This window comes from Terrapene carolina, unplaced genomic scaffold (genome assembly GCF_002925995.2).
Source record: "Terrapene carolina triunguis isolate 2854851 unplaced genomic scaffold, T_m_triunguis-2.0 Scaffold211, whole genome shotgun sequence".
In the NCBI taxonomy this organism is placed as follows: domain Eukaryota; kingdom Metazoa; phylum Chordata; order Testudines; family Emydidae; genus Terrapene; species Terrapene triunguis.
Window position 1 is genome coordinate 40,611,427 of NW_020664562.1, and position 21,083 is coordinate 40,632,509.

Sequence of the window (21,083 nt, forward strand, 5' to 3'; positions counted from 1 at the left end):
AGTGTGTGTGTGTGTGTGTGTGTGTGTGTGTGTGTTCTATAGAAAATTTAGATATTTTTTTTTGTCAAAACACTGAACTATTTCAGTTTTTGGATACCTTTTTCAGTATTGGAATTTCTGCCAAAAATTCAAACATTTCTGTGGAAAGTTTAGATGAAAAGAATTTTGGAGGGCATCTGTCAAAATTTTGTGAAGGGACACGGTGAGAACACATTTTTTTGACCAGCTCTAGTACCTGTTATATTTTAGACATTCCTGACTCCATTTGTTTTTTGTGTGGCTCTAGACCATGACTGAGAAACCAGACATCTGAGGTATGTTCCTGGCTTTGTCACAGACTTCCTGTGTGACCTTAGACCTAATTTTTTTAAGTATCTACTAATTTTGGGTGCATCCATTTTTGGGGGGCAGGCGTTCAACTGGAGACCCTTATGTCCTGACTTTGAGAGATTATGAGCATCCACAACTTCACTTCAGTCAGAACTGTGGGTGCTCAACATCTCTGAAAGTCAGAGAAAAACTAGCTGATGATATTGAAAGCTTATGCCTTAAACTCGTTGACTCATTTCTTCCATTTGTAAAATGGAAATGATAATACAGGACTTCCTTACCTGACAGGCTTGTTGTGATGTTTAGTTCATTAAAGTATGCAAAGAGCTTTGAGCTCCTCACACTGACGACACGATAAAAGGGATAATACTATGCACTATTTTACATGTTATTCTAGTATTAACTTTCCAGTAATATAGCTTACAGGTTTGCTATGTAGGAGAGCATTAAATGGCACTACTTAGGGGTTTGTTGGGCTGGTCTTTTAAATTCAATGGCTGTTATGAGACTGAATTTTATTTGACAGCCAAATCTAAAACATTTCCAAATACACACAAGTTCCTTTGTTTTTTGCTCCAAAGTCCTCGGCCTTTGAAGATACTTGATTGATTTATTGTTTTTCAAGGAAAGATCAGATGATCTTTTCTACTCTTCTTGTATGCTCTCCTGTGAGTGTGATTTCAGTATCTCTATTCTCTGTTTCTTTCTAGGAGGTGAAATAGGACATAGCCTTTGTGACGACAACTTGAACCTCATTGTCTCAGATGGAGAGGCTGGTACAGTGGATAGTTGCTGTTTTAATAAAGCTCTCCCTCCACCATTACCTCTTCACACCAGTCTCCCAATCTGTGATCTGAACATCACAGTCCTCCCCATCAACAACCAACGTCCCACCATTCATCTGGGTATGTTTACTAACCGTTTCACATTTCAATGTATTCAATCTGAACTACCGTACTGTAATTTTTTCCAGATTATAATTCAGAAGGTAGATTTCTCGCCCTACTCTGGTTTGGAGTTACTGTGATGACACCAGAATACATACCCAAAGCTTGGAAGTGCTGTGCTGTACTCCAGGTTGTATAGTTTTTCATGACACAGGATGGAGAGCTGTGCTGTCATAAACCTCATTGCACAGGACCCAATAGACATGGAATGCTTCTGTTCAGAGATCAGTCATGCTACCAAAACCATTTGACTAATTGGTAAACTGAGCTATCTGCTGCTTTGCAGACAATGTAGTATTTGCTTTTTGGTTTGCCTCCACGCATTGCTCGAACATTTGGATTCTTCACAATTAGGATTTGAAGTATAGACAGCATCTAATCCAATTTATCCCATTCACTTTGCCAGTTGAAATAACACTGACAGTTTAGAGAAAATACGTAATTTGGCTAAGTCTTTCTAGTTTACTTCTCAAAATATTAAACATTCTAAAGGCAACAAAAAACCCTACACACAACAGGCATTAGGTGTCTATAACATTCATCTGCTTTTTCAAGTTAATTACACTAGGCCAGATACTGCTGTCTTTAGACAAAACTTTTGCTGAAGGCAATGGGAGTTTGCCTGAGTAAGGTCTGCAGGATCAGGCCCAATTTTATTCTTTGCCCTACTGTTTAACAGTAGCATTTCAACATGGCTTAAAAATAGCATTTCAGCTCCTAAGCGAAATACAGAACACTGAGGGCTGAATTGTGGACAATATTGTAGCTTGTGGCCTCGTTTCTTTCCACTGCTCAGGTGATGTAAAAGGGCTGGATTCTAGCTGTAGCTGGGCAGTGGAGAATTCCTATTTGTGGAGAGGAACACTCTGCTGGTGTAAAGCTGCTGAAGCTGGCTCCTGTACCAATCACTACCCCAGTGAGGCAGGAGTGTGGTGCTCTGTCATGCTAGCTGAGTAATTTAGAGCCACCTCAAGGCTGCTCTAACAGATGCCAGGGCCAGGTGCACAGAAGTAGGACTCCAACCCACTATTCTGAGCAGAGTTTGGATTTAGGGCAGAATTGTGCCCTGTGGCTTTAAGCCACTGTGCAGTAGTAGAGAATGTAGAGGTGGTAATTTGCAGTCACTGTCCCAGGGGCAGGCCCTAGACCTGCAGCAGGCCCTGGAGAAGAGCATACAGTGGCAACTGCTTCTAAAACTTTTTAGTAGCTTGCAGCATGTGCTTGCCCTGTCTGTCCACGCTCCCAGTGGATTTCTAGCATGGCTGTCAGCATTACGATATCAGGGTCCTTCTACACAAAGGGAGCTCAGTGATAGATACTGTGCGTATCCTCTGCATGGTCACACAAAATGGGAGAAGACTCACTCTTCCCCTCACCTTGTACATCTGAACAGGCTAGGTACAGTCTAGTCCTAAGTGACTGCTCCATTTGGAAAACATGAGTGAAGAGACTAGAGTAGGACAGGTTAGAAGTCAGAAAGCCTGAATGAGAATAGATGTAGAGATGGATTCAAAAATCCACATCTGGTTTTGAAACTTCGCAAGGCTTTTGAGACCCTGTGCTCTTTGAGTGAGGGCCATCTGTAGAATAGAGTTCATCAGAAATTACCTATGTCAATTCTGACTCCTGTATAATCCCATTCCCACTGACAGAAAGCACACATAAAAAGATCCCTCTCCAGTGGATCCTTTAAAACCACCAAATCAGAGCAGGTGATTAACTACTATGCTTTCATAGCCTAGATCTCTGGTAATGATTACTGACAATCTCCAGTTATAACAAGGGTGATATACGTTTAGTGCTGCAATGTTATGCTGTGCAATGGTGGTTATTCTGCTCGCTTTCTAAGGAAATCATTTTCCCGTCTCACTTTTTTTTGTTTTCAAATGAGTGCTTAAAGATGTTCCTTTCAAAGATGTGTGCTGGCAAGTCACAATACCGCTGAGGATGGAAGGTCCGTAGCTCCAGTAGGAGGAAGAAACTTGGAAAAATGGAGTTGGTGCGGAAGAGTGAACAAGGTCACTGGTGACAGTGCTCCGCTCCATCTGTGCAGGCACACTTTTAGCAGAAGTATTTCAGCAACATGATATTTTGGAACTCCCTTGAATTCGTCACATTATTTTAATTCCTTTTTTTTTTAATTATTATTCATTTCTTTGGTTGCATTTGGTAATGAAACCCAGGCACCCCTTTGCTCAGTAATTCAACTTGGCTGACCCATTTAATGGAGAAATTAAATGCTAGTCTCACTGTTAACCCGGGAATCAGTTAATGCAGGAATCATGCTCCTCTCATGGGAGAAAGGAGCATAGTCTAGTGAGGAGAGCTGGAGAAGTCAGTGGTGCTCAGCATGTCTGAAAATCAGGCCCTACGTGCCTTTAACTGAAATAAGGAAGAAACCAAAATTAGTGGACACGTCTGAAAATGTTGACCTTAAAATCTCTGTGGTTCTGTTTCTCTTTTTGTAAAATAGGTATAAAAATTATTTAACTTACAGAGGTTTAAGAGCTCACGTGCTTAACTTTAAGTATGTGAGCAGCTCCCAAAAGGACTTCTAGTTAAACGTGCTTAAATGAACTTCTGGAGCAGGGTCTAATTGATTTCTGTTTACAGAAGGCTTTGAGAACTTTGGATGAAGGACATGATAAAAGTGTAAATTAGAGTTGGTTAGAATTTTTTCATCAGTGTTTTGGTTTTGGTTCTTTTGTTTGAATGGGGGCCGGGGATCAAGCCACAATGTTACCATTTTTTTCCAGGTCTAGTACAAACTAGATAATGATACTAAATATAAAACTAACCTCAGTGCAGCAACAAGGTTGAGATAGCCAGCAAACAAAGATCAGGAAATTCAGAAAGTTTAAGATTTCTATTGCAACATTAAGTTGTCCCATTGAATTGCATATTATAATACACAGGTAATTGAAATTACTCCTTCTGGAAAAATCCTACAAAATTTAAGATTATCATTTTTTAAAATTAAATTCTATGGATTTCTTTTTTTTAAAGAGATAATTTTTATAGGGTCCTATTGATTTTCCTGTGTTACACCACCTTACCTGAGATCAAAATTTGGACCACTGAACTTTTCTTCATATGACTGTTTTTTTCCCCATTCCCCTGTTAATGACAGCTATAAAACCAGCCAATTTAAAAGTTTCTAGCTTTGGCTTATTTTGAGTTATGCAAGCACAAATTTAAGGGGAAAATTATTTTTCATGTTCATGGAGCTCAAAAATACCTGAAATGATACTAATCAAACTTTCCAAAAGGAGTTTTTACCTTTTGGACCACCGTCAAATATGGGAAAAGTTCAGCCATGAAAAAGATTGTCTAAGCTTCTGTCTCCTGATTCTCCATTGCATTCCTTCAGTTGTCTGCCAATGTAACTCTGCTGAAATCAATGGAGTTTTATTCTGATGCAAACATTTGAGAATCAGGCCCATGGTATTTATGAGTTGTTGGCTTTCAGTTCTTGAGAAGGGGCAGGGACTTCTCTATGATGATGGCATGTTGAAAAGGATGTCAGTTAAATCTGTGAATAGCCACTGCTGGATGCCAGCACAATGGGGAAGATTTGCTTTGATGTTTGCTTCTTTACATTGGTGTTTCTCCCAATCTCCCCCACATATACAGATGCACATCACCCTTTACCATCCCCTTTGAAAATTCTTGCTGAGTTCTTCTTCAACTATTCTACAGGGCACAAGTCCTTAAGGCCTGAGAAGTGCTGAGTACCGTCAATCCTCTGTGGCTTCATTGGGACTTCTGGTTACTCATTCAGTTTCAAAAACACTAGTTTGCATCCGTTCCCGTGCTCACTTTTCCCTTTCTGCAACCTCCCACTTGCTTTCAGCTCCATCCTGCCCCCTCGCTAACTTCCAAAATCCCATCTCTGGCTGTGTCATCATGTGCAGCTCCGCTTCTGTGCTGGGCTTCAGCTCTGTTCAATTTTTTTGTGCTCTGTTGCTTCCCTTCTGAGGGGTGCACTGTGGTCCTACTCTGATTGTGGACCTGTATGTGGTGATGCGATCTGAGATGAGAAAGCAGCACTCCTGTAGGATCTTCCAAAAGGGCAGAGTCTTAGCAGTGGGGAATTAGAGGCACGCTGGATACTACAGTGATAGGCACGCTACAAATGCCTAGATAGATTGGCTGGAGAAAGGTGGTTCAGAGGGGCCAAGTGGGGAGTCAGTGTCAATATTATGGGACTGAGGTCTGAATTAACTGGCACACTGAACTGTGCACATTGCTACAAGTTTGTGGTTTCAAACTCTGCCAGCACTGTCAGAAGACCATTTAACCTCTGGCATCAACTAGAAATGGGCAAAGATACAAGCCAGTGCAGTAGTGCTGATTAATGCATCCTGGGGGGATTTAGTGAGGCACTTGGCACTACACACCTAAGAAGTGCATTAGCTGGCATGAAGGCTCCACTTGGCGTGTCCAGTCATAAATATAAACCATGTTTCTTAAAAAAGTCAGGTCTTGCCCATATATCATAGAATCATAGAAATGTAAGGCTGGAAGGGACCTTGAGAATCATCAAGTCCAGCTCCCTGTGTGCTGAGGCAGGACCAAGAAAACTAGACTGTCTCTGACAGATGTTTGTCTAACCTGTTCTTTAACAACTTCCAGTGATGGGGATTCCACAACCTCCCTGGGGAGCCTAGTCCAGAGCTTAACTACCTTTATAGTTAGAAAAGTTTTCCTAATATCAAACCTAAATCTTCCTTGCTGCAGATTGAGCCCATTACTGCTTGAATGTTCTACCTTCAGTGGACATGGAGAACAATTGATCACTGTCCTCTTTATAACAGCCCTAAACATATTTGAAGACTGTTATCAGGTCTCCCTTCAGTTTTCTTTTCTCAAGACTAAACTTGCTCAGTTTTTTAAATCTTCCTCATAGGTCAGGTTTTCTAAAATTTTACCATTTTTGTTGCTCTCCTCTGTACTCAATCCAATTTGTCCACCTCTTTCTTAAAGTGTGGCGCCCAGAATAGGAAACAATGCCCATTTGAGTGCTTATGAATGTATATATGTCATAACTGGAATATGTTTTATGCTACATATGCATTGTAACATATCTGTGTAAAGGTTATGATCTACTGAATCTATTCATCCTATTTGTATGCATGTATCATTTTTGTATTCAAAGGTAAGAATATTGGCTGTGTACTTGCTTGATTTTTAAGTAGCCTTAGTAAAGCATTTGGTCGGCTCCTTGAGAAAGGAATGTGCAAATTAAGTGCCCAGTCAAGAAACACTTAACGAACAATGGATCTTGGAAGGCTCCAATCCACATTGGAGACATTCAAGATAGCATGTGGGCAATGGCTGCTGCCTGTAAAAACTGAGTCATGCATGGATATGTGACTTGCCCATGTGACTCCAAAACTCCATCTTGGAGCTGGACTTTGCATAGGAGAGAGGAGGGGGTCTCCACCCACAAGAGAAAATCTATTTAAGCCTGTGGGGACCCCTCCATTTTGTCATCAGCTGGCTCCTCCCCCAAGGATACCCGAGAGAAACTGGAACAAAGGACAGTAACTACAGGGGGTGTGAGTGATTGCTGGACCCAGACTAGCAGGAAACTAGTCTGTAAAAGGAAGCTTACTGGAACACCTCTGAGGGTGAGACTTTATCTGTATTCAGTTTTCTTACTGTATTAGGCTTAGACTTGCATGTTTTATTTTATTTTACTTGGTAATTCACTCTGTTCTGTCTGTTACTACTTGGAACCACTTAAATCCCATTTTCTGTATTTAATAAAATCACTTTTTACTTGTTAATTAACCCAGAGTATGTATTAATACCTGGGGGGGGGGGGGAAGAACAGCTGTGCATATCTCTCTATCGGTTTTATAGAGGACAGACAATTTGAGGGTAAAATGGATTTATTTGGGGTTTGGACCCCATTGGGAGTTGGGCATCTGAGTGCTAAAGACAGGAACACTTCTTAAGCTGCTTTCAATTAAGCCTACAGCTATTAGGGGACATGGTTCAGACCTGGATCTAGGTTTGCAGCAGGCTAGCGGGTCTGGCTCAAACCAGGCAGGGCAGGAAAGCAGGGGCAGAATTAGTCTTGGCACATCAGTTGGCAGTTCCCAAGGTGGTTTCTGTGATCCAACCTGTCACAGTAATATCATGGTCTTCCTGGGAGCTGATCCCTTATTGGAGATCATAAGAGTTCTCTGCAAGTAGGAAGAGCAGAATACCAAAGCCGATATCCACTATGTGGTTCAAATTCTGCCCTAAACCTTTCCACTAACTAGAGATGGGCCTGAGCTGTAAAGTTCTGATCCAGACTTTCACAAAGTTCAAAGTGTTTGAATCTTGAATATTTGTCTGGTCCATTACAGAATAGGTGTCACCTGTGAAATTTGTAGGAGGACCCATATTATCCCAAATATTGCAGATATTCAGATCTCAGACTTTGGTCAATCTCTAAAATTGTTGTCAGGATCTTCCCCCCCTTGGCCCAAAATCATTACTCAAATTAGATTAGGGCAGTAATTGGTTTTATTACTTACTCCCTGGCTCTATAGACCGTAGAGGTCCTTGGCTGCTCTCACAATTTCCCCCCACTTCTTTCTGTCAAGGGCATATTTTTCCCATTGATGGTAATTCACATTAAGCAGGAAAATAATGAACAAAGGCACAGTAATTACTAACTTCACTGCATATGTTCATTATAATTTGTATTGCAATTGTGCCTAGGAGCCCTATGTTTTTTCTAGGCACTGTACAAACACATGGCAAAAAAAAGGCTCCTCCCTCAAATAGCTTGTTGTTTAAATAAATGGGGTATGTAGGTGAGATTTGCTCCAGAGATGCAGTTGGTGGTCTCTCAATTTTAATTTGTACCTTGCGCTTTTAAAGTTAATGTCAACATTTTTGGGAGGAATTGCGAAGAACAGGTGTATCAAGTTGGGTGTGCACCTGTTTTGCATGTAGAACCTGTTTTGCATGTAGAACCCTATGTTTGCACTCTGACTCTGGGCATGTGGCTGCAAAATGAGCATATGCTCACTTTTGTGGATGCAATCCTGGAGGCTGGCTTGTGGCTAAGTTGACTAGTTGGCCCAACATGCTCTTCCACATGTCAGCTGTGCTGTCATGTATTACCCGTTATACAGCAAATTAAATAAAGCCAGATGCCCTATGGTATATAGTACTTGTACTTTATTTGGTAACTTGGATTATTGTATGTTGCAACGTTTATAAGAGTGTGATAGCCTGTTCTTTATGGTTTGTTATGGCAACGGAGTTTATAGAACTATTTTTGGGTGGAAGAAGAAATGGACTGTTGCTGATATTTATTGATTTAAAGCTAATACTTGCAAGAACACAGAGATGAGCCATAACTAATGTTGATTTGTACTTTTCTTTCCATACCCTGGAAGGAATTAGCGTGAGCTGCACCCTTGTTTTCAGCAACAATAAGCAGAGACATTTGAAACTAGAAATGAGAACACAAACTGCCATACTGGTTCAGACTCTGATCCATTTAGTCTAGTATCTTGTTTCTGACAGTGGCCAGCACCAGATGCTGCATTTGGCATATGTTGGATAAACTGTCCCCCATTTTAGGTCTCATCCTGGTCTCTAAAACAGTCAGATTGGCTTAAACCCTGAGGCCTTCATTCTAAAATTGTTGTTAGTGTTAACTATTATAATCCTGGATATTCTTGTTATCGATATAAATGTCCAGTTCCTTTCTGAATCCTGATAAACTATTAGCCACAATGTTTACATCACACCATTTAGTGATTCCGTAGAGGGCACTCTTAGCGTGAATGTTGAATGAATGCTGACACGGTGTTAAGGGAATCTGTATTACTGGAGGTGCCATCTTTTAGATGAGACCTCAGGCAAGCTCCTAACCTTTGGTGGTCATGCAAAATCTCTTGCTTGTCTTCACAAAAATGGAAATGTTAACCCCAGTGATGTAGCCATATTCCAATCTGGGCTATTGCATTCCGCCTCACTAGAGCCCCCCCGCTAGTTTCACCTTGATCTTTAGTAGAGCTGAGTGGAAAACATTTTAGTGATCAAAGTTTTTCCACATTCATATGGAAAAAAGATTGTTGGGCCCAGTTTGCAGAAGTGCAAGTTCCCAATATTTCCATTTGGAAACAACAAAATGTTCTTGCAGTGGGACATGTTTCAGTCTTACTGAAATGAAATAAACTCTGCTGAGGGGGCAGGTGGGCGAGGCGGCAGGTTTCCTTTCAAAGCTTCATCAAAACTGATGTGTTCCCGCGGAATGTTTTACTTTCAATGAATCAGCATTTTCCAGCAGAAACTGCCCAGCTTGAATATGATGTGATCTAATGAGTAATCCTACAGTTTGAATAGCAAATTGCACATTATGCATAATTGAATGAGTACTATTCTTACAAATAGCTCAATCTATAGGCTGAACTTAGTTAAGATCCATCCATTTACCAAATTGCCTAGTATTGCCTGGGTTTTGTTTGTTTTTAAATTGCATTCCAAATGCAGTAGCATGTGGCTGTTAGAAAGGGTGGATGTTGGGATGGGGGCGGGGGAATCAATATTTCTATTTTGAGGAGAAGGAATTTGGAATGTGTCATTGGAGTCAGCCACAAAGGAAAAAAGAGGGAAGACAGAGGGAGAAGGGTAAGTTCAGAGGTGAATCTTAGGGCATCTAAGCTGGTGTGACTTATAACTTCTTCCAGTTCCGTCTGTTAATAAGTTACACCTACATCGGTCTGCATTCTCACAAATTAATTTCTGAATGTAGCTCTGAGAGTTGTTATGGTGGCACACACAGGGACAGAAACTGTGTCTGAAACTGGACCAGTAAAAGAAGGAGGTAGATATTAGCTAATAAACATTAAAAGAGAGTGGGGAATTTTTAAAAAAATGCCTTAAAAATATAATAAAGCTGGATTGTTAAATCTTAGGGTTTTTTGGGTAGCATTGTTGCAGAATATGACTTTATAATCCACTGTCTCTAGTGAATGACAAGACCACTGTAAATGCTCAACATTCAAATAGAAAATTGTTTCTTGAGGCTTCCATGGCACAAAATAAAAGCTCCGTAAATCTGGGCCTCCATATGTGGTTCTCAGCTGGTGTAAGTCCCTGAATGAATTACATGCGAACAGAGAAATTAATGCTACACACATGGTGGCCAAACTTGAAAGCAAAAATTGCAGCTGAGAATATTCTGCAGTGGATTATGAAATATTTGAAGATAAATGGAAGCTGGAGTCCTTGTTGATATTATGCATCATTGATGCATTTCAAGGGATACATAACCATAATATTGAGATCACATGGGGAGAGGGTAAGGAATCATTTTTTTAATTGAACAATGCACTGTAATCACAGAGTAAGTTAAAAGGGAAAAAGTACAAAAATGAAGCCCCATCATAAGTTTGGACATAAAATAGAAGAGTGGACCATTTTGTTTCCCTTTTTAAATCCTGCAATGTACTATATTACTATATATGTGTATTATAAAATATAAACTTTGGAATCTGATCATTTAGAAGAATCCTTTTTGAAAGAAATAAACTTGTATCAAGTTTGTATATTTTTGATGATAAATTACCCAGAAGTATTTGCACTTTGAAAAAATTGCAATTTCCCCTCTGAGTGGAGGGAAAGGGAGACTGAGAAATCTGCATGTTACTACTAATTCTAAATGAGGCTGTACCTATTGGGTTCCGGGACTAAATGAGGCTGTACCTATTGGGTTCCGGGACTAAATGAGGCTGTAGCAGGGCAGTTACCCTGCTCCTAGAAAAAAGGGCTGGGCTGATTGGGGAAGCAGCCACAGCTGGGGCCACGCCCCAATCAGGCCATACCTGGCCCTGTTATAAGGGCACAGGGAGGCACTAGGACAGGCTCTCTCCAGCCTTGGAGGGAGAAGGATCTGGCTTCCTGGGAGCTTAGGGAACAGAGCAGGGCTGGGGGAAGGCAAGAGGAGCTGGGGAGCTCCAGCCTGGTAAATCCCCAGGCTGTGGGCCTTGCTAAATGGCCAAAACAGGTACTGGGGTTGCAAAGGCTACAGCCCGGGGTTAGGCAGAGGCAGCTGGTCTGACCCCCCCCTTGCCAATGATGAGTGGCCTTTTACAGACTGCAGTTTGGCCCAGTGAGCGGGGGCTAGATGATGACTGGCAGTAGCCACTGAGGCAAGGTGGGGATAGAGGGTTGGGGGTTCCCCTGGGAGGGGAGACCCAGACTGTAGGTTACTGCTGGGGACAGAACCCAGTGGAAAAGGGGCACTGGGGTCCCGGAGGGACACAGGGGCCCTAAGGCAGGTGCCTGCAGAGGGCGCTCCGGGCTGGACAAGAGCTAATTCCCAGGATAACCCCCCAGCAGGAGGCACCGTGCCGATGAGTCTCGCTTCACTACAGAGGCCCATGTCTTTCATGTGCAATGAAGCTATGCAAAGCAGTACAAATATTGCCCTTTTTCAACCTGAGCAGCTAGTCAAATTTCAAGGCCCTGGGGATGTGCGAGTAGGAAGCTGAAATTGATGGAGTATGGCATTTTCTTTGACACAATCTTGTTTATTTATAAGAAATGTGCAAAGTCCTGTTTCTCCAAACGCAGGAGGAACCAAAACTAAAACCAACAGTTTTTAGCTTACAGCTCCAAACCTCTTTAGCCAACAGACCCAAAAATTCTCTCTCTAACTTTTTCCACACTGTGCTCAGAGACTGCTTGCTTTTTGCCTCTCTCTCTCTCTATCCTTGCCTGTTCTCAGTTTGTGTGATTTCTCTTCCCTCTTGCACAGCCCTCCCCCACACCAAGTCACAAGCCCAGTGGAACCTTCTGCCCACAAAGTTTTCGTTTCTGGACAGACTCCGTGAGGCGTTCTTTTGGGCATGGCCCCTTAACCGTACCCTGTCTTAAATGATTCACAAATCAGTTTGAATGAGGTTTTAGCTCAACCCATAGCAAGGTTTCATCCAGCTCAGAACAATGATAAATAAAACAAATGAAACCCTCTTAATTCATTCATGAGCATCAGTGTTTCAAGTAGGCAGTGCTGTTAAAACGAAGGGCTGCTCTACCTTGAAAGCTTACACTGGCATAGCCACATCTCTCAGGGGTGTGAAAAATCCACACCCTTGAGCTATGCCAGCCTAACCCCTGGGGGTCAATGGAAGAATTCTTCTGTCAACTTTGCTACAGCCTCTCAGGGAGGTGGACTAACTACCACCATCGGAGAACCCCTCCTGCTGCTGTAGTGACTATACTGAAGCACTACGGTGGTGCAGCTGTTGCTGTAGCGCTTCGGTGTAGACATACCGGTAGCCTACATGTTCTGGAAGAGATGGAACTAGTGAAGGGGCTGCTACTTGAACAATGTCCTTTACTTGAATTACATATTTGTCCGCACTATTTTCTAATGCCCAGGAGTCTGTTGATTCAACACTTTACATACTAGAGAACTATCAAATGTACCTGATAGAAAGGATACCAACTGGTACACACTTTGACCCCTATACAAGCTATGTCCTTTGGAAATACCAACATTCCAATAGCACCTTCTGAAATGTTTTATTGTGGTAGAAGGCAACAGTGAAAGGGGCAATGACCATGTGTTATCACTGTGTATTTTGTGTCATCCCAAATCACAATTATTTTCAGGGATTGGACCTTGTAAATTGTTATATATAATATTATGTACATTAATGCAAGGACAACTGTGTGGAATAGTGGGCAGAGTTCAGTGGTAGAATATAAGAATGGCCCTACTGGGTCAGACCAAGGGTCCCTCTAGCCCAGTATCCTATCTTCCGACAGTGGCCAGTGCCAGGTGCCCCAGAGGGAATGAACAGAACAGGTAATCATCAAGTGATCCATCCCCTGTCACTCATTCCCAGCTTCTGGCAAGCAGAGGCTAGGGACACCATTCCTGTAGGAGGCATGAATTGTTGAATAGCTGCAAGCAAATTGTGAATACCTCAAATTTGCTCATTATTTCAATTAATTTTGCCAGTTTTTGTCAAGTTTTTTTCTTCTAAATCTATAGATTGTTCAGGAGCAATTGCAAATATTCACTGTTTGATAGATGTAGTTTAAACTGTGTTTGCTAGCTGCGACTGGTCACCTAAGAGAGTTTTAATTTTCTTCCCTATATGGAAAGAGGTATGTTTTGTACTCAGGAATAGGGTTTGACAAAGGCACTGGGGCTTTGAATGGAACAGTGTAGGCAATAGTAACAGATGTAGAACTTGTAAGCTTTTGGGGCAGGGGACTGTCTTATTGTTCTGTATTTGTACAGCACTTAACACAGTGGTATATTGGTCCATAAACAGGGTCGTGGGGGAGGGGAGAGGGAGGCACTTTGCCCTGCGCCCCCCCATTTGAGGGGCTCCCAAAATGATGGAAGGGCTGCCAGGCCAAATTTCAGTGAGCGGCATTTCAACCTGGCACACACAGGCACAGTGCCACTCAGGTTTGGCTCTGCCATCAATAACATGTTCAATTGTTTGTGATCAATCCATAGACTTAAAAATCCCAGGACTTTTACCTCTGGGAACCATTAATTTTATTCTCCTAATCTCACTGGAAACCAGCTGTAAACTATAATGAATAAACAACTGTACCTCAGTCAGGTACTAAGCATGCTCCATCCTAACCCCTGGTGGCATGAAGGTGCTGCAAGGAAGGCAAGAAACTCTCTGTTCCTTTGCCAATTAGCCCACGAGAGAAAAAATTCCTTCCTGACCCCGTAAACAGGCGATTGACTGGAACCACAGCATTTGTTAGGCTGTATTCCCATTCCTAGTTTGTGTGGGTAGAGTGGGCTGCTGGAATGGAACTGAAAGAGGCTCCCCAGGGTCCTTGCATGGGGCTAAATCTTGGGAGCTGGGAAATGCTGGCCAATCAGCACCCCTCTGCCCTAGCTGGCCAATGGGTGCCAGAGACTCCTGGGGGGAGGAGCTACCTACTGTCCCTTGGCGAGTGTCTCCCTCCCTTGCTACTGGAACTACCCCCCTTTCACCACTGGCCCCATCAAGTTCCCCCATCCATTGATTCAGGTGCATGGTGTTGATGCCTTTCTTCTCTTAGGTAAGTTCATGGGGGATATGTCCATCAATGGCTATTAACCAAGATGGTCAGGGACGCAACCCCATCCCTAAAGCTCTGACTGCCAGAAGCTGGGACTGGACAACAGCGGATGGATCACTTGATAATTGCCCTGTTCTGTTAATTCCCTCTGAAGCCTCTGGCACCAGGCCCTGTCAGAAGACAGGATACTGGGCTAGATGGACCTTTGGTCTGACCCAGTGTGGCCATTCTTATGTTCTCTGGGTATCCCTTGTATAAACTGAGAATGCCAAGGAATCAATTCCGAGTTCTTAAGGGACTCTGTGAGCACAAAATTCATGAGACACCTGAGATTATTAAAAATGTAAGGATTTAAAAATCTACTTGACTGTTTATTTTTTGCACTTCAGTCAGCTCAGACAGTGAATGTAGGCTGAACAGCTTCCCTTGGGTTTCCAGTCCCAGGTTCTGGTTCTCATGCCCTGGAACAGTGCTGCTGCTCTGAGCTCACAGCACTGCAGAAAAATGAATATTTAACTTTTTTCCAAAGTGACTTTTTAATTGAAATATTAAATATTTCATGAGCCTTTTCTGTTCAGAAGGGAAAAACACCAAATGAAGAAATTGGGCCTGATTTGCAGTTACGCAAAAAACCCTTTATGCTGTACTGGCAGCCTAACAGTGACGGAAATGGGTGATACACCCTCCATAGAGGACATCCCTGGCTTGTCTAGCGCTGGTGTATGGATTCTATCCCAGATCTCCTCTCAGCCCAGCCCCTGGTATAGGGATATGTCTGGGGTGGGTCAGGGTGTGACCAGATTGCACTCTGCTGTGGCTGTTGTCTGCTTCCCAGGGTCTGATGGGAACAAGAACAGAAGCTAGAACAGCTTGGCGGCTACTCTAATTTACCCCAGGAGCTGGGCAGGCCCCTGTCTGCCCCAGAATACAAGGATCATAAAGGTACTTTAAAGCTACCTATGTGGGCCCCCCTCTCCCCCCCCAACTTCAGGAATGGAGGAACTGAGAACAGGAGCCAATCTGAGAGAAGATTTAAGAGTTGGCTCATTCAAATGGGTTTGAAAGGAGGTATTCACAGATGTTTACACCTCTGACTCCCAATCAGGGCCGGCTCCAGCATTTCTGCTGCCCCAAGCAAAAAAAAAAAAAAAAGCTGTGATCGGCGGCGGCAGTTCAGTGGCAGGTCCTTCGCTCCTAGAGGGAGTGAGGGACCTGCCGCCCCCGAATTGCCGCAGGTGCCGCCCCTCTCCCGTGGCCGCCCCAAGCACCTGCTTGTTAAGCTGGTGCCTGGAGCTGGCCCTGCTCCCAATCTTTCCCTTACCTGCACAGGTGGCCTTGTATCATCCCCTTGAGTTTACAATGATTCTAATGCTCATTGATGTCAAGATGCCATTTGCCTGTGCCAGGATTTCAGGATCAGGCCTATATAACCAATCCAAACTTTAATAGGTAGGGCTGCAGCTTGCTTCCAACATTCCAGTTGGGGAAAAAATGATCTGTCATGGTCCTTTGTGAGAGCATTTGCTTCGTAAGTGTATTTGTCTAACACTCCAGTTCCGCTCAAATAAAATCTGTAATCAAAACAGATGACACTTCTAATTTAGTGAGGGCCTCTCTGATAGCACTGAGCTACAGCACTTTGAGTGGGACCATCAGTTCACATTCCTCTTCCCAATTAAATGACAAAAACTAGTTAACTAATGGAATCAAAGCAATATCCTAGATGAGCTATGTAAGAAGGTATCTGAACTGTTTACACACACTTGTTTGCTTTTTCATGACTTGAAATTAAAGTGTCAGCGCTATACTATGTTATACACTAGTTTTGAAGGGCAAAAAAAGTATACTGGGAATATATACAGTATTTTTTTTAAAGGTGCATTTACTGTGGGGCAGGGAGAGCTCATATAATGCAGATAGATTTTTCATCATTGATGAAATCTAGAGTTCCCCGGATGAAGGCAGTGCAAGCAAATCTTGGCATGCCTGTGGAGTATCTAGCTTCCAGTTGAGGGGAAGAAGGAGCCTACATAAACTTATTTAAGGAAAATAATGCAATCTGACCCACTGCTATTCCCCCTCTCCTCTGTCCTGGGAGCCCCCTGCAATTGCAGCAGATCTGCCAGGTTATCTCAGTCAGTCCCAGTTAAAAGACTTGCCCAAACCTCGTGTTCTCTCACTCTCACCTGTGTGCATCTGGTCTCCAGAAATCCGCTTTTACAGACAATAGGAAACCGATGTTTCCCATATGATTTTTAATCTCTCTCTCTCAGCAAAGTAAACCTTGAGAGGAATCTCTTGGGAAATGCCCTTTGATAGCCTCCAATATCTTTCACTCTGGCTTTAAAAATTCCTCCTCCTCCTCAGAAATCTCTGAAATTTCCTTTACTTCTCCCTCTTCCCCTAGGTAATGGAAGGTGACATGTGTGAGCTGGAGCCTGGCACTTTGAATGCTGAAGATCTTGATGGCCCTCATAATGCACTGAGTTTCTCTGTCATTGCCCCCCACTCCCCGTTCACGGATTGACATTAAATGGAGTCTGTGGCAGAGATGTCGGTCGGTACAAGGAGCTGAACTCAGCAGCCCTTTATCAAGACTTACAGATTCACAGCTTTTCCTTGGCTGAACTCAAGCAAGGTCTGAGTAATGGAACTTGGGCTTTCCTTTACTGGCTTTTATTGTTCGTACACTTTCGCTGCATCAGGGCTATGTGGATTATATATGATTGCACATGTACAAAACGGTCTCCTTGGTCTCAGTGTTAACACACTATTATGAGACTTGGATTAATTACAGCCTCTCTTGTGGCCCGTTCATGAGGAATATGGTCATCTGTTCATAGGATGTTTTGTCTTTACCGAACAAGACTTTTAAAAGGCTGGGGTCAGATCCTTGGCTCTGAATGCTTAATAATTTTCATTTATCAGCTTCGCAGCACAAGAGCTTGCCTCTGATCTAACTAGATTTACGTTGTATGAGCTGCGGATGTCCTCTGCTGGAAACCACAGTTCATTGCAACAAGCTCGATGTATGCTTAAGCTTTTCAGACTCAAGAAAGAGGATGAATTGCACTTTCCTTAATATTGTCTGTGCAAAATGAGCTGGGGATTTCACTTTGAAAACAGAAAGAACTGAGACTATAGTGATAATTTATAGTGTACGTACTGTATAGAATGTATGGGTTGCTTGATGGTCAGCGGGATTGTAGTTTTCTGCAAATATAAGAAATAATTGCACAAATCTTCCTCCTCCCCCCCCTGTTTTTTTTCTAACCACACTACAGCTTCCATACTGATTGTAAAGATTTCCACAAGAGCTTGTTGTTAAGTGGATGAAAGTGTACATACCTTCCACAACACAAGCCAAGCCAAAGGGAAATGATGTGAAAGAGAACTGGCCAGTTCAGTCTGTTGCTTAACCATGTGATGGACCCAAAGGCATCTCTGAAGCTGCCAATACAACTGCCTCTAGAATCTGCTAAAGAACCAGATGTATGTTGCACAGCTTGGCATCTGTGTCCTATTCTTGCCAAGTGAGGAGAAAGGAGCAGGGTGTGGAGGAGAAGCAGTACAGGGCTGTGGGCTATTTGATTATGATTTAAGCTGAGAAACCAACCACAGAGCTTTGTTTAATGTGTGTGTTTCAAATTTGTAAAGACCTACTTTAAATTTTAAAAAAACTAGCAACAGTAATTCTGTAGATTGAATTAAGTGAGAGATACACCTTTTTCATAGAGAAAGGCCTTGGAGTGGGGAAAAAGAAATCTCAAATTTGTGTATAGATTAAACTGATTGCAACTATAAGGGAAAAAACCTATTTATTGCAAACTTAATAGAGTTACATTAAAGAGTGTACAGAACATTTCCTAGAATCTTATGCATACTACTCCGATAGTCCCAAATGGATCTGACTGCTTGAAGTTGATATACTCATCATTTGAAGCCAGATATAAGACAGGTGTTTGAAGCTTTTGGAAAGTTAACTATCAGTTATCTTAATTTCTTATTCCTAGGAAAGTCTGACAAGCTGAATGGGTCCTTTTCAATTATTTAAATGTACTTTTCCATAAATATTTGTTTTTAAACTTAAACCAAAAATGACCATAGGATATTGTGGGGGCACTGGTGGGCCAGATCCTCAGCTGATGTAAACTGGCCTTGCTCCGTTAATTCCAGGGAAATCATGGAGCCACACTGATTTACTCCAGCTAAGGATCCAGCCCAGTGACACCAGCTAAGGATATGTAGGGTTTCAATCCATTAGAGCTTTCTCAGATGGAGCACAACTGAACTTATGCATGTTCCACAGAGCGATTTCAAGGAGATGAATACATCATTTAGATCCATCTTCCACACTGTTTGGATTGCACACTCCAGAGAAGTGTAATGGCCCTTAAGGAACTTGTACATAATGGCCGCTTCCGTTTTTGAAAAAACGGAGACTAGAGGAAATTAGCTTCCTGAAGCTGATTTATTAGAAAAAAGCTTATTTTGCAAACTGGAAGGGAATCTGTCTGTGCATTCCATATATACCAGGGCCATCCATGAAACACAATCCACTCTTTCCTAGAAGTAAGAAGCTTGTTCAGCTTTTATACAATGAGTTAAAAACCCTTTACAGATGTGATTGAATTTGAGTTCTGTTTTCTTAGGCCTCTCTTTTGCGAGTCGTACTATACTGGCGTAAGAGTCTGCAAGCACAGAAACATTTTAACCCAGCAAACACATGATACATTTGGTGAATAACAATTATTAGAATTGGCAGAGCACATTTTGTGGCAAGGAGATAAATCTAAATTAAACAGAGAGGCACTTGGTTAAAGTGCTGCGTAAAAACTGTCGTCAGCAATGGAAGGAATAAGACCCTGTAAAATATTCGTTGCTGTATCTCTTGCAATTGCTCAGGACAACTTTATTTATTCAATTAACACCTGATTATTTTTAGGAATGTCTTTCCTTTAATGCTGTTTTTAAATTCCAGCATATTCAAATACCTTCTCATTGCATTCAAGTCCCTTTTGAATTTGTCAAACTCTTGATTTATTTAGTTAGGTGCTTTTCAAGCCAATCGCTATCCCAGTTTTAGGTATTTCCTGTCCATGAAGAGCCTGATCCCACATTTCTTCTGTAGCCAGCTTTCCCAACAAGGGTAGAATCATGTTCTAGTGGATGGGATGCTAGATTAGGACTCTGGAGACCTTGATTTAATTCCCACCCTAGCCACAAACTTCCTGTGTGACTTGGGCAATTCACTTAATCTGCCCTGTGCATCTGTTCTCATTTATTTTGAGAAAAAAATGGCTTACTACTTCTCTACCTTGCCAGAGGTGTTGGGAGGATAACATCCAGAATGGTTGTGAAGCGCTTCGACGTTATGATGCTGAGGGCTATGCAAGTACCTAGAGAGATTAACTTTAATGGCAGTTCTAGCTGTGGAAGAAATGTTGGATCAGGCCCAGGATATCCAAAACTATTTTAAAGGCCCCGAAAACACATTCCAGAAACTGTCATGATTTCACCTCTGGTACGGAACTCACCGACGGTCTTCACAGAAGCTCGCCAAGTTTGGATGGTGATGAACTATCAAGGTGGAGGGACTTCCACTGAGATTGTTCTCCACTGGCTGTGCACGAACAGGAATAACCGCAAGAGCAGCCAAGTGGATCTCAGTTGCCATGATCCAATGTAAAAGGGATCGTGTCCTAAGACTGTCGCCACTTCCGTTGAAATGAATGGCAAAACTCCTCATTTTAACAGGATTGGGCCGTGGGATAACTGGGTCCCAGGCCTTGTAGTTGTATTTTGAATCCCAGTGATTGGGTTTTGAATCCCATGACTGGTGTCCTTTTGAAGATGTTCTAAGTTTTCACTGTCCAGTTCTCCCCCCCCCTCCGCCTTCCTATAGGACTGTTGCTAGTGTACATGCATGATGACACAGAAAGCCTAGAGGATAGTTTTACCATGCAGCTGACAGATGGCAAGCACACAGTCCAAGGGACACTTTACATCTACATCATGCCAGTCAACGATGAAATCCCTCATCTTTCCAGGTTAGCTATTTAAGTGACATTGAACGCAAAATGACTTTAAGAAAAAACTGCACGCGGTAGCCAGGGAAAACATGGTTTCATTCTAAGTGTTAGCATTTTGAGTAAATTGTTGTTGGTAGGAAAAAAATATTTTTTTCCTTGTACAGTAATGACATTGAATTGTAACCTGAGCCAGAGTTCAGCTAAAGCCTTGACAGACTAAATACGATTGAGTGAACGTAGGGGCATTTTAAGGACATGGTGAAATCCTGGTTGCATTGAAGTCAAGGGCAAAACTCCCACTGACTTAATTTGGGCCAGAACTTTACCCTTCCTCCTCCTCCTCCTTCATCACCTTCTCCCCTGGCCTCCTTCCCAACCCACAACACATCTTTCATTTCCCCCAGTCTACTTTTGACAATTACCCCCATTTGCTGCAGTGCGATGAGATCCCTATTGATGCTCGTTAGCAGATAGGGGCTGAATCTGCTCTCTTTACATGTTAACCCTCCTATTGACTTCAATAGGTGCTGAATGGATCCAGAGCGCGCAACCTGCAGTGCCAAATGCTCTGAACATGCCTTTTGTGAGGTGCTATTGCTGCTGTTCTTACAATGTTTTTAAGTTAACTCCTGCTCTGACTGGAGAGGAATAATCTCGTGTGTTGTAGCCTGTTCATGATCTTGCTAAAACAACCATGTTCTTTTTAATT

The 21,083-nt window shown here is 42.4% G+C and overlaps 1 pseudogene; it reads left to right on the forward strand.

Moving 5' to 3' along the window:
• Positions 1-21,083, forward strand: part of LOC113407372 — a 150,690-nt pseudogene that overhangs the window by 84,444 nt on the left and 45,163 nt on the right.